This window comes from Mesoplodon densirostris, chromosome 17 (genome assembly GCF_025265405.1).
Source record: "Mesoplodon densirostris isolate mMesDen1 chromosome 17, mMesDen1 primary haplotype, whole genome shotgun sequence".
Taxonomy (NCBI): Eukaryota; Metazoa; Chordata; class Mammalia; order Artiodactyla; family Ziphiidae; genus Mesoplodon; species Mesoplodon densirostris.
The window spans coordinates 75,148,515-75,161,453 of NC_082677.1; the positions used below are offsets into that span (position 1 = coordinate 75,148,515).

The 12,939-nt window shown below is 46.6% G+C and overlaps 1 protein-coding gene and 1 pseudogene across 1 annotated transcript in view; one reads left to right on the top strand and one right to left on the bottom strand.

Annotated features, from left to right (window-relative positions):
* COL4A2 (collagen type IV alpha 2 chain) overlaps positions 1–12,939 on the top strand; it is a 635,121-nt gene that overhangs the window by 126,326 nt on the left and 495,856 nt on the right. The gene's annotated exons all lie outside the window — the stretch shown is intronic.
* Positions 2,799–4,513, bottom strand: LOC132477450 (proteasome activator complex subunit 1-like; annotated as a pseudogene).

A 12,939-nucleotide genomic window follows, 5' to 3' on the forward strand; every position in this document is an offset into this window, starting at 1 on the left:
ATTACTTGTATTGTTATCTACATATGTACCAAACCACCTGTTTGTCCAGCATCACTAAATGAAGTTTCCCCTCATGAGAATAAGTTGTCTAGATAAGTAAAGGTGAATATATCTTTAACATCTGGTGTATTCATTAGACCACTTAATGGAAATTTTTAAATTTTTCTAAACTGAAATGTAAATCTCTCTGCTTCTTAAACAATATACTTCTTACTGAAATACACATTTCTTGTTGGCACACTCTGTGCTGGAAAGAACATCACCCCACTGTGTTTTTCAAAGGAACTAAGTTCTGGTAGCACTTCTGCGTCCATTGAGCCGAGTTGCTAACAGCCACATAGGCTCATCAGTTCCCTTGCTCTTGAGGGTTGCTGTTTTGATCTAGAACCACCTAGAACCATCTAGAATGAACCGCTCTGGGCTGCCCACCTGACCCCTGCCCTCACTAGAGCAGCTCCTCCTTTATCTTACTATTTATTTTGTGGTATTAGAGACCTGCCTAAGATTTTGTTTGAGCATAGGACATGTTGATGAGAAATATTTTGAAAACCAACAGATCAGACAATCTCTTTATGATCCTGTGACTCTACTGTGCCCTCAGCGAGGGCTCACAGCTGGAATATTGAGGTTCTCTAGGATTGTAGAGATTTTCCCAGTAGATATTGCAGCTGCTCATCACTCTGTCTCTCCCACGTGCTGTTTGTGATTTCTGGAGGGAACAGGATTCCAGCCAAAGACAACGGTCTGGCCCTGCCCCCGCCCCAGACCACAGACTCTGCTCTGAGCAGCATTCCAGTTCCCTCTCACAAGGAAGGTAAAGATCTATCCATAAACATTGAGCTTCAAATCATTGGAGACAAACTATGAACTGCTTGAACAAACAGTCAGGAAGTATCCAAGACTTGATGTTTTTGAAAAATCCCCCCCATTGGCCCAGAGCAGAATGAGGAAACACCATGGCTGATGGATAAGGAAACATAGCTGTCTTTCTGTAAAATTAACAGATCCTCAGGTGACGTAACGTGCCCTCCATGGCTCCCCTCCTCCAGGATGGAGCTCTCGCTCTCTTCCATCTGTGCCTGTTCACCCAACAGCACTGTACACACCGTCGTCTGTCTCTTTATTTTAAAAAAATGAATCTCAGGTGAAGCAACTAGCACCTCCTCTTGCAGCTTCATTTCCTCGTTTGTTGATGCAACAGAAACAAGTCTCTGAATGTTATAGTTTAACAGAATCCCAGGCATACATAATATTAAAAATTATATCTTTGATGTTGTGAGATTAAAACTCTGGCCCACTCCCTGGATAATGGATCATATAATTATATTTCCTTTGAAACTGTTGTGTAATATTTCAGATTCTAAATAACACCCTCACCCATGGCCTAAATCAATGGGGAAGTATTAATAGCCAGGAAAATCAGTAATGGAACCATCCGTAAAAAGCATATACAGGAAAGCTTTATTTTTGCCGGGTAAGCCTTTAATTCAGACATAGTCTTTCACTGAAAGTAAAATTATGGTACAAATGGTCAGGAAAACAAATTGTCCATGTGTGCTTTTGCTGGTCCACAGAAAGAAATAGGTTAAGGGTGACAGCTTTGGATGCTCTAAAATAATTAACTTTTTAAACTCATAAATTCTTATTTTATGGCTGCCTACAGATTAATCAACATCTGTTTAAAAGTGGAATTTTGCAAACCTGCCTCATTCACATTGTAAGATTGTATATCTTTATCAAAATTCTTTCCATCCACTTTCTATGCTGATGACAAAACTGTTCTATGGATGGTGGGCCTTGCACTCTGTTCCACTCTGAGGCTATTAAAGAATATTTTTAAAAGTTATATTTATCTTTTTCCTCCTCCAAAAGAGCATCTTTGGTATTATATGGTGTTATTTCGTATTTATAAATGACAAGATTATTCAGAGTTGCTTGCTGTCTATCAAAAATTAACCATCCAATCAGGGAAGACTGTGACCAAACTTGGGAGAAAAGCGATGACATTGCAATTTGGTGACAGCGGCCGTGAGACTCACCAGGGCCCCCTCACTTGTCATTGGAGCACACTGCTCCCCGAGGTCTACCCCCTGCCCTGTTCTCCTGCATGGCTTCCTGGGCAACCAGCTTCTCAGCTTCCTCGGGTCATAAGGCCTGCGCTAAACCACAGCGCCAGGCCACTCTCGCTGTCAAGCTTTGCCAGCCCACACATGACCCCTGTGCAGACCAAAGCAGGGATGGCACCTTGGACCAGTGGCAGATGGAGATACATGTCTATGAATCTGGGGTTCCTGCAAACACAAGAACCAAGAACACCCCCCAAGAGAAAACGCAAGTGAGAGTTACTTCCGAGATGAGAATGGGCAGTTGGCAAGAGCCGTCCAATGACTGATGCTTGAAAAAAAGAGAGAAAAGGCCATGGTGCCAGCCAATCCCAGGGGGGAAGAAGCGCCATGGTGGCTGATGCCCACCCCGGGTCTCCCTCTGAGCGGCGTGGCCTTCCGTGTAAGGTGTCCCTCCCCAGCCCCTCCTCGACTCCCCGGGAGAGGGAACCCCATCCACGTTCCTCTTCCTCTTCGTGGAGGCCAACGTTCAATGGATACCCGGCCTGTACCTGGCCCTGAGCTGGCCTGTCGCCTGGCAGAGACTCAGAATGTAAGTAACACGTCTGTGGTCACATGACTCCAAATCCATGTCAGAACCAGTAAAAACCCAATGGCTCCCTGACAGCAGAACTGCCTGCCCCCTTCTGAGCTCAGGAACTGAGGCTTCCTTGGCCCTCAGGCCGAATCTTCTGGTCACCAGCTGCCATCATAGACTTCAGCCACCAGGGACACCGTGCCCACCTTGAACGCAAAGGAAGTGTAAATACCCTTCTTCCTAGTCTTTATCCAGATAACCTCTTCGTCTCAATGATTCTCAGCCATTAGTTAAGTTGTACGCCTTCACAGACATAAAAACATTCATAAAAAATTATGGACTTAATTTCCCACTTTGACCATTGGATAAAAAACATGTGAAATTCTAACATTTTTTGCATTCAAATGTACTCTTCTTAGGGGCAGGACAGGAATAAAGATGTAGACGTAGAGAATGGACTTGAGGACACAGAGAGGGGGAAGGGTAATCTGGGATGAAGTGAGAGAGTGGCATGGACATATATCCACTCCCAAATGTAAAATAGATAGCTAGTGGGAAGCAGCCGCATAGCACAGGGAGATCAGCTCGGTGCTTTGTGACCACCTAGAGGGGTGGGATAGGGAGGGTGGGAGGGAGGGAGACGCAAGAGGGAGGGGATATGGGGATATATGTATACGTATAGCTGATTCACTTTGTTATACAGCAGAAGCTAACACACCATTGTAAAGCAATTATACTCCAATAAAGATGTTAAAAAAATGTACTCTTCTTTCTAGATGTTAATAATTACAAGCAGACAAACCTGAGTCCAAGTGTAACCTGAACAATAAAAGACCCGCCGCAGCTCCCTTTGGCTCGTTGTCTGAAGTGCCGAGTTTATTAACCGGCTTTGATTTGCAGTCACCTTACAAACTCAGACCCTTACAAGCTACTGAAAATATTTGTTCTTATGTGCTTGGACACGTTTCTTCCTTTTTTTTTTTTTTTTTTTTGTTGCACCATGGTATGACTTTATTTATTTTGCCTGGGAGGCAAGGTGAGGGAAAAATCTCAACAGACAGAGGGTGGGAAAAGTCTGGAGTCCCCTGTAAACGTCAGAAAGGTCTCTGCTGGACCCATCACAGAATAGGAGAGGAGGCCAACAGGTCACTCCCTTTGTCTCTCCCCTGGGCTCCTTGAGCTTCTCGAAGTCCTTCAGGATGATGTCACAGAACACAGTGTAAGCCTTGCGGGTCTCCATGACCATCGGCCGGATATCCCAGCACTCTGCCTCGTCCAGCTGGTGCACCCGTCGCCCACAATCACCCACGTGGGGCTGCTTAGCTGCTTTGGTCATGGCATCAGAGCGCTCAGAGAAATATTTGGAGATTTGCGTGTGGAAGACTTCCGGCTTGCTGTGAAGGGTGGTCGTCAGCTCGAACACCTCCCCCTGGACAGCCCACCAAAACTGTTCCCATCCTCAACCCGAGGTATCTGCAGTGGCAGCCAGGTGGTGACCAGGTTGAGCTTCTCAGTGACATCCTTGATCTCAGGCTTCAGGCGCTGCAGGGGCACCTTTTCATTGCAGTTCACTGGGCCACAAAGAGGACCTTTGTCTTCATCTTCCTCTTTCTTTTCATCCTTCTTCTTCTCCTGCTGTTTCTTCCACTGCTCCTTTTCTTTCTCCTTGACTGGATCAGGCCCTGGGATGTCCAGGGGGCCTTCAGATTGCCCAGGTTGGCTTCATTGAGAGCTGGCTCCTTCAAAAATGCATCCACTCAGAAATCTTCTTGGGGAAATAGCGGGTTCTCTGTCTTAGTACATAGGTCTTCACAGAACACAGCCACCTTGGCTTGGGCTTCGGGCAGGACCCTGAGCGTGGCCATGGCCAGGGCGGGGGTCTAGCGCCGCCCGCGGAGTCAGGACTGGGCACAGGGAAGGGAAAGAGAAAGCAGCACTCGCTCTCCTTCCCGCGTGGCCGTCCTGCGGAGTCGGGGTCCTGGAGGAGGCGGGGGCGGGGGGGGGGCAGACCGGAGAGATACTAGGAGCCAAGGGGCGCGGGCAGGCGACCCAGCTGGGGCTCCCCCTAGAGCCCAAGAGGTGCATGCCCGGCGCCCAGCCTCCCCGGCGCCGCCCGTCTTTCGACTCGGACACGTTTATTTCAGTCATAGTTTAGTACTGAAGTAAAGATGGAAGGAATTCCATTTGCCATTTTGGAATCTTGTTTCCAAGACTTGGAGGAAATTAGAATTCCAACATGATGAAAAGTTAACGTGTGTAGCCCAAACGGTACATATCGTGTGAAACTTGGAAAGGGAGAGAGAGTGTGCTATAAATGCATAATTAAATGTACTCCTCAGAAACTCACTTTCAAACTACAGACAATGTTTCAATTTCACCAACAGTTTGGTCTTGTTCCGGGAGGGCAGCACAGGCCTCTGGAAATGTAATTCTAATCCTAGCCTTTCTGGAATCCTCTATCATCTGAACCTATAACCGGTCTTTACTTTGCTGTGCTTTGCTCATGGGACCACCATGTGAAGTTAATGCCAAAAGGAATGTAACGTTTCATTAAAAACTGTGTTAAGCTGTCACTCTAGTATATGAGTAAAATCATTCAAGAAGCATAAAATGCAAGGGCTAAAAAGACCTCAAAATCCACTTAACTCAGTCACCTCATGTTATAGGCAGAAACTGAAGCTGGGAGACATGGGCTCATTCAAGGGGGTGCGGCCGACTTATCTCGTTGCTGATGGGGCGCCAGATGGTGGGGAAGCGTGGGATTGGATGGGACCTGGAGACCCAGGTGTGGGTTATAACTCTTGCCGCTTCCTGGCTCTTGGGCTATTACCTCCCTGGGTCTCAGTGTTCTCATCTGTATAATGAAGATGTGATTTATTCTACAGACATTAAACAGAAAGCTGTACGTAAAATGCCTGGTTTATGGAGTAGACACATGGAAATGTTCTTTTTCCCTTTTAGAAAATGTTATTTCTAAAAGCATCTCGAGCTGTCAGATGTGACGGGACAGTGTATCTCACGTCAGTCTTGCGTCATCCTCTTCCACTGATCAGCTGTATCGTGTGGTGCTGTCCTTCCTCGGGCAGCCCTAGGTGCTGTTACATAGGGTCACCGCGGAAGGCATGATATTCCATGATAGGACCCAGTGATTGTTCCTGGAGGGCTGATCTCCTAGACGTACCCGAATATATGAGTTCCCCGAATGACAGCCCTTCTGGGCCCGTGGGTTGAAGACATATGTGGCTTCTCCTGCTTGTTCAGGACTTATTAGTTGAGAATGCTCTTCTCTTTCCCAAATCCAGCTTTGCAACCTTTAATACTGACGACCTCCCACCTGCCATAAACCTAGAGTTGCAGTGGAGATTTCCAGTACCCCTGGAGAGTAGCAGAATCTTCTGGTCTTTCTGTGAATTAAGGGCTCCTCATTCTCTAGATGCTCAAGGAAATGAAGAGCTTAAGTTTCCAAAATGCCAAAGATTTTTTAAACTTGTCTCCCCCTTGTTACAAGGAAATTTCTGTTCATCACAGAAAACTCCCCAATCCAGAGAAACATACAGAAGAAAATGAAAATCATCCATATGCCTACCAACCAGAGATGATTACCAATTTTTTTCACATTTGGGATCATAATGTAATAGAGATTCTAACACACTTTCTTATTTTATATACTACGTAAGGCCAGCTTTTTCTATTGTCATTAAATATTCTTCTACAATATCTTCTCTTAGTGGCTGTAGCATAACATATCCGTGTTTGGCAGGGCAGACACTAAAATAAAAGACATTTTCATGAAACCATGAGCAATCAAAGGAAAAATTAGTGCCCTTGTCTTGAATGGATTAACTATACAGTGGATCAATTAACCTGAGCAACCAGTTTTTGATATATCATGAAATTTGGGGCAGGGATGATATGTAATATTTCTGTTAAGTTTCAAATAATATCTGTTATGTAACTTGATAGTACAATAGGCTAATATATAACTCACTCAATCTAAAAAAGGCAGCCTCTTTTTAAAATTAAGCAAACCAATAGAACATAGGCACAGGAAGTACTTTAAAAATATATAATTATGGAAGACAAGAGCCATTTCAGAGAAAACAGGAAGAGTGTGCAGGCATGATTAGCCTAAGCATGGAGACAAGAAAGCCACCATGATGTGTGAGGTCTACTTCCTGTGGTCCAGGAATTGGTGCTTAGCTGGGGCGGGGGTGGTGAGAGCAGGGGTGGGGGCCACAAGCTGGCAGTCAGCTTCCCCATCCTGCTGAATGACTCCCGGGCTCTTGTTCATCTCAAATACTTTTTTTTCAATTGAAGTATAGTTGAGTTACAATGTTGTGTTCACAGAGCACCAAGCTGAGCTCCCTGTGCTATACAGCAGGTCCCCACTAGCTTTCTATTTTACACATGGTGGTGTATTTATGTCAAACCTAATCTCTCAATTCGTCCCACCTTCCCCTTCCCACCCCCACCCCGTGTCCACACGTCCATTCTCTACGTCTACGTCTCTATTCCTGCCCTACAAATAGGTTCATCTGTACCATTTTTCTAGCCCTAGAAGGGCGGGGGAAGGGTGGTAGGGAGGTCCAAGAGGGAGGGGATATAGGTATACATATAGCTGATTCACTTCATTGTACAGCAGAAACTAACACAACGTTGTAAAGCAATTTTACTCCAATAAAAAAAAGAAAAGAACAATGTTGTGTTCATTTCTGCTGTACAGCAAAGTGATTCGTTGTACATATATATGCATTCTTTTTTTAATATTCTTTTCCATTATCACAGGATATTGAATATAGTTTTCTGTGCTACACAGCAGGACCTTGTTGTTTATCCATGCTTGAAGAATAGCTGGCATGTGGCAGGCACTTTGCCGGGCTTGGGGACACAGAGTTGCAGGGCTGACCTCTGCTCTCCAGGACTCAGCTGTGGTGGGACAGGCAGGAAACAGACCCCGGGTGACATCGCCATCCTGGATGAAGGGTTTGGGGCTCGCAGGGGGCTTTCGGGGTAGGGATATTCTCCCAGAGGTATGATCTGAACCGACACACAGAATGAGCTGCACAGCTGGACAAGCAGAAGGATGGCCAGCTCCCATCTGAGTCCCAGAGGAGGATGGAGGACAGCACCGATCCTGAGTCTGGTCATCAGGATCCCCTTGCCACCTTCCCTGCGGCTCAGCCATCCTCTTGGCCCCCATCCTCTCCCAAACGTTCACAGTCACATTCAGGAAGGGCTCACAGAGGCAGAGAATGGGACTCAGCTGACACCTGAGGGCCGATCTGGGTTGCACACACACCTGTTTGCAAATGTGGTCTAAACCCTCTCACTTAGAACAATTGCATGTTCCATTCGCTTCACTCTTTACTCTCAGAAAAGTCCCTGCTGATCTGGGTGGTGACGTCAGTGCTACAGTCACCCTGCAGCTGTAACTTGAGAGGCGCAACTGGCCAGGGCCCCTACGGCCCCGGAGTCACAGGCGTGTGAGACGCCAGCCCTGCTGCTCCCCACGCTGTGGGATTTCTTTCTGAATGTTGCTATAGAACCAGCACAGACAAAACACCTTCAGCAACAAGATCCCGCGCAGTTTACAGACAAAATATTACCTTAGCGATACCAAGACTGGCGCACGCAGACACACAGCAAAACAGAGCTTCTCTTCTTCACTATTTTGAAACTGATTGAAAAGTTTGAAATTGGAAAGCTTGTATTTTAATATGACAGGGTATTTTTTTTGTTGGTGTTAGCAGTGGTTTTTTTGTCTTGGAGACACTGTTTAGACCTGCCCTCTACAGACACTTTTGCTTGGATTTGTTTTCAGCCATCAACTCACCCCCAGCATCGATGACACGTATTCTTTCTCAGCTTTGTTTGCACTCCAGCCACGTGGCAAAGCCACTGACTACATATCTAGGGCTGCACTGGGAACCACTGATCTGGAGGCTCTCTTCTGGGAAATGGGGGGATGTCACACACCGCACAAAGTCTCCACACCTGTGCTCTCTGCCAGGTAACTCAGGAATGCAGGAATGGAGGCGGATCCTGAGAACAGTCGGGGTCGTGTATGTACGTGGCAGTCTACTGGTTTATCTCAGAACGAGGATTTGTGCCCTTGATGTGATAAATACAGCATTGCTTAGGTCGGAGGCACCCAAATGAGGTGATAGCTCGCCAAGATTCCTCTGTTCTTCTCGCCTTGCTTCCAAGAAATAGCTCTGCGGAGTAGGGAAAGCCCTAACCAGACTCAGCCCTCGGGGCTTCCGTTCCTCAGCTTTAGAAAGGACGAAGGCTTCCAGAGATCCCTCCTGGCTGTGATACTATGTGATGAGATGAGTTAGAACTGTTAGATGTTATTATGAATGGTTATACTGGTCCACAGGCCTACTCTGCAACGTAACTGCCCCCAAAGGGCTTTGGAAATGGTCCCTTGAAGAATAATCCATGGAAGATCCCTGGAGTGACATAAGTACTACCAGAGTGTGAAGCAGGGTCCTCGCCCGCTGGTCCCCCGGGTGCTGCTGGGATGTCCAAGCTGAGCTGGGGAACGGGTGCACTGGGAGAGAGCCATCTGGCATCCTGAGGGCTGCAGGGGGATGTCTGCGGGCCGGCCGGGCAGTGTCTGCAGCGGGGAGAGCTTCCCTCTCCTCCCCCGCCCCTGGGTCTGGCTAGTTCCTGCTCAGCCTTCAGGTGTGGCCCTAGACACCCGTCCTACAGAACCGTTTTTCTGCGTAGCACTTACCATGTTGCTGGACTCATCCCTTTCTGCCAAGTCTCTTGGGGGTAGATCTGTTCCCCACTACGTCCATCTCCTGCCTGGTACAGAGTTTGGCCCCTAGAGGACGGCCCGTGGCCTAGGGACCGGTCAGTGTCAGCCCTAGGCTCCGCCCGCTGGGGTGCTGGCTGAGGGGCACGGTCCAGGCAACCCCCCAGCAGGACCCCACGGCCACGGAGGACGCAGGAAACACTGTTACCAAACGCCTGTGATTCGCTCTCATCCTGGGACAAGTCATCTAGAGGGAAAGAGAAACAGCCCCTGCTCCACTCGGCCCTGGGAACTGGGCAGAAACTGTTGGTTTTTCACTCCAGTCACTGAACTCCTAGTGGAGTCGGGGCTTGAAGCTTCCGAAGTGTGCTTGGGTGCCAGCCTGGCACTCAGATTCCTTGTGGACAGAGGGCCAAGAGCGGAGTCATGGGAACAGAATTGGCATCCACTCTCTACACTCCTGTCTCCCTGGAGAGGTTTTGTAGGGCTGCGAGGCAGGGACACGCCGAGAAAGTAAAGAGGAAGAAGCATGTGGCCTCAGGCTTCCCTGTAGAGCACAGTGCAGAGACGCTAAGCAATTCCAGTGCACGTCTTCACTTTAAGAAACAACATAAATAGACTGTGTTTTTAGTACAGTTTTATAGAAAAATGGACTGGAAAATACAGAGTTCCCATAACTAACCACCCACACCCGGGCACTTTCCCCTGTTAATAACATCTTGCATTGATGTGGTCCGTTTGTGACAATGGATGAGCCAGTGTTGATACTTTGTTATTAACTGAAGTCCATAGTTTATATTAGGGTTCACTCACTGTGTTGTACATCCTACGGGTTTAGACAGATGTATCGTGACATGTATGCACCGTATAGTATCATATGCAGGACAGTCTCACTGCCCTAAAAGTCTCTGCACTCCACACATTCATCCCTACTCCTCCCAAACCCCTGGGGGCCACTGATCTTTTACCGTCTCCATCGTTTTGCCTCTTCCAGGATGTCACGTAGTTGGAATCATACAGTGTGTAGCCTTTTCAGACTGGCTTCTTTCACTTAGCACCATGCATTTAAGATTCCTCCACGGAATTAACATATACACACTACTATATATGAAATAGATAACCAACAAAGACCTGCTGTATAGCACAGGGAACTCTACTCAATATTATGTAATAACCTGTAAGAGGAAAGAATCTGAAAAAGAATATATATATATTCATATATATATGAAACTGAATTGCTGTGCTGTACACCTGAAACTTACATGATGTTGTAAATCAACTATACTTCAATAATTTTTTTTTAAAGAAGTAGGGCTTCCCTGGTGGCACAGTGATTGAAAGTCTGCCTGCCAATGCGGGGGACACGGGTTCGTGCTCCGGTCCGGGAAGATCCCACATGCCGCGGAGCAGCTGGGCCCGTGAGCCATGGCCGCTGAGCCTGTGTGTCCGGAGCCTGTGCTCTGCAACAGGAGAGGCCACAGCGGTGAGAAGCCTGCGTACCACAAAAAAAAAAAAAAAAAAAAAAAAAGAAGTAAACGTGAGAACTCTGGGCCAAAAAACAAACAAAAAAAATACCCTCCATGCCACTTTGTGGATTGATAGCTCATTTCTCTTAATCACCAAATAATACTCCATTGACTGAATGGACAAAGTCTGTTGATCTGTCTTCTCTTTTGAAATGAAGAAAATGACAATTTTGGAGGGAGGTAGAAAGAAAATGCTTTCTTCATCCATCAGGTTTTTTTTTCTTTTGTTTCTCTACTCTACTGCCTTGTACCAAAGTAATAAAATGCTTAAATGTAATGAAACTGGACGTTGGTGAACAGCGGGGTCACTAAAGTGTAAGCTTGTACGTCCCTGTTTTGGTGGTAGGGCTGCCCCAAGGGTACATATAAATACTCCGTGACCTCACTTATTAAAAATAGAGCCATAGGCCAGGTCCCCACTGCCCTCTCACAGGATGGCCTGGAACACGGCCTCCAACTGCTGCATTGCATTCTCCAAAAATGCTCCAGGGTACAAGTCATTCGATGTGTTTCATTCACCACTCATCTCCCCGACTCTGCTAGACCTAAAGTTAGGCAGACACACTGAGTCCTTGATGGAATCTCCAGCACCAAGGTGTCCGGCCTGAGTCCTGGACAAGGCACACCGGCCAGACGCCTGCTGGATGATACCAAGCTTCCCTGCCTGACCTGCCAACACTGAGCCACTGGCCTTCTCCTGTCAGGTTTTCATTTCAAAATATGCAATACTTTGTTCTGTAAAAGCCGTTTGAATGCAATGCTTTTAGTGAGTGTCACTCAGATAACTCACAGGAAAACAAAACAGATCTCAAAACACGTGCAAATTCTAGCCTGAGTGTGGTCCTCCATCCCGTGCTTCGGAAAGAATCCAGCCTTTCCCATATTTGGGAAGGATGTGAATTATGTGTGGTGCCCGAGAGAAAGCACTGGTGGCTGAGTGCCCGCCCCGGGTGACTGATGGCCGTGAAACCCAAGACAGGACAAGGGAAGCCCAGCGTGGAGAGCAGGCTGGCAGGTGGGTCTCAGGACCCCCCGTGGGAACCGTAGGAAGAGGCAGCCCCTCCAATCCCCTTGGATCCGCTGGGCAAGCTCACCTGCCCTGTCCCTGCCTCCGGTCCATCCTCTGTCCACCCATCTTCCCTGGGCAGCTGCACATTCCTGAGCAGGGAGATCCTTGGCCAGCTGATATTTGACCAAAGGTTTATGCACATATGTGAATTTAGTGCAGCACATTTTATTATTTCTGAAGAAACCACTATGTTCTGTGGCGTTCCAAGGCATGGGAGTGCTTTACATACCATCTGCCCCAAATATTTGTTCATTTGGTTTCTTTGTAACTCCCTCTCTGGAAATCCTCTTATTATTATAATACCCTTTCTGGAAAATCACCCATAGGACTTTAAACTTTGCTTACTTACTAGGTAATAAAATAAATAACTCTTGTTTATTTCCTCCCCATTTTATTTCCAGGGTAAGAAAACATTTATTTCCTTAGTTAAGTCCCTTTCTTGGGGAATTCCATACTTAAAACCTTCATCAAATAGTTCAAACTTGTCTATTTTCTGATCTAAAAAATGGAACACTATTTTTTCTATCAACTTTCATTGCTTCTAAGAGAATCTATCAAGTTATCCTTACCAATGCATTTATTGTTTAGTTTTACACAGAAAGAGCCGACTAAGTGACCAGCTTTTGTGCCAGCTTTAGCTGTTTTTAGAGATGCCTAGAATGAACTTTTCAGACATCCTCTTTCTTCGTTTTTCACGCCTGAAGAAAATTTGCAATTCTTCATCCTATTGGGTCCCATGGTCCTATTAGCTTCTTATTTTAAAAGGTTAAGGGACCATCACAAGTGCCAGAGTGAAGGTGGCCGTGACCATGAAATGATAAGAGTTCATTACGAGAATATCAAAATAGCTGTCCCAGGAAAGGAAGGCAGGTGTGAACGTTATTGATTCCCTGAATCCAATGACATTTCCAAACAAGAAGTACATGTCAATTGTATAAGTC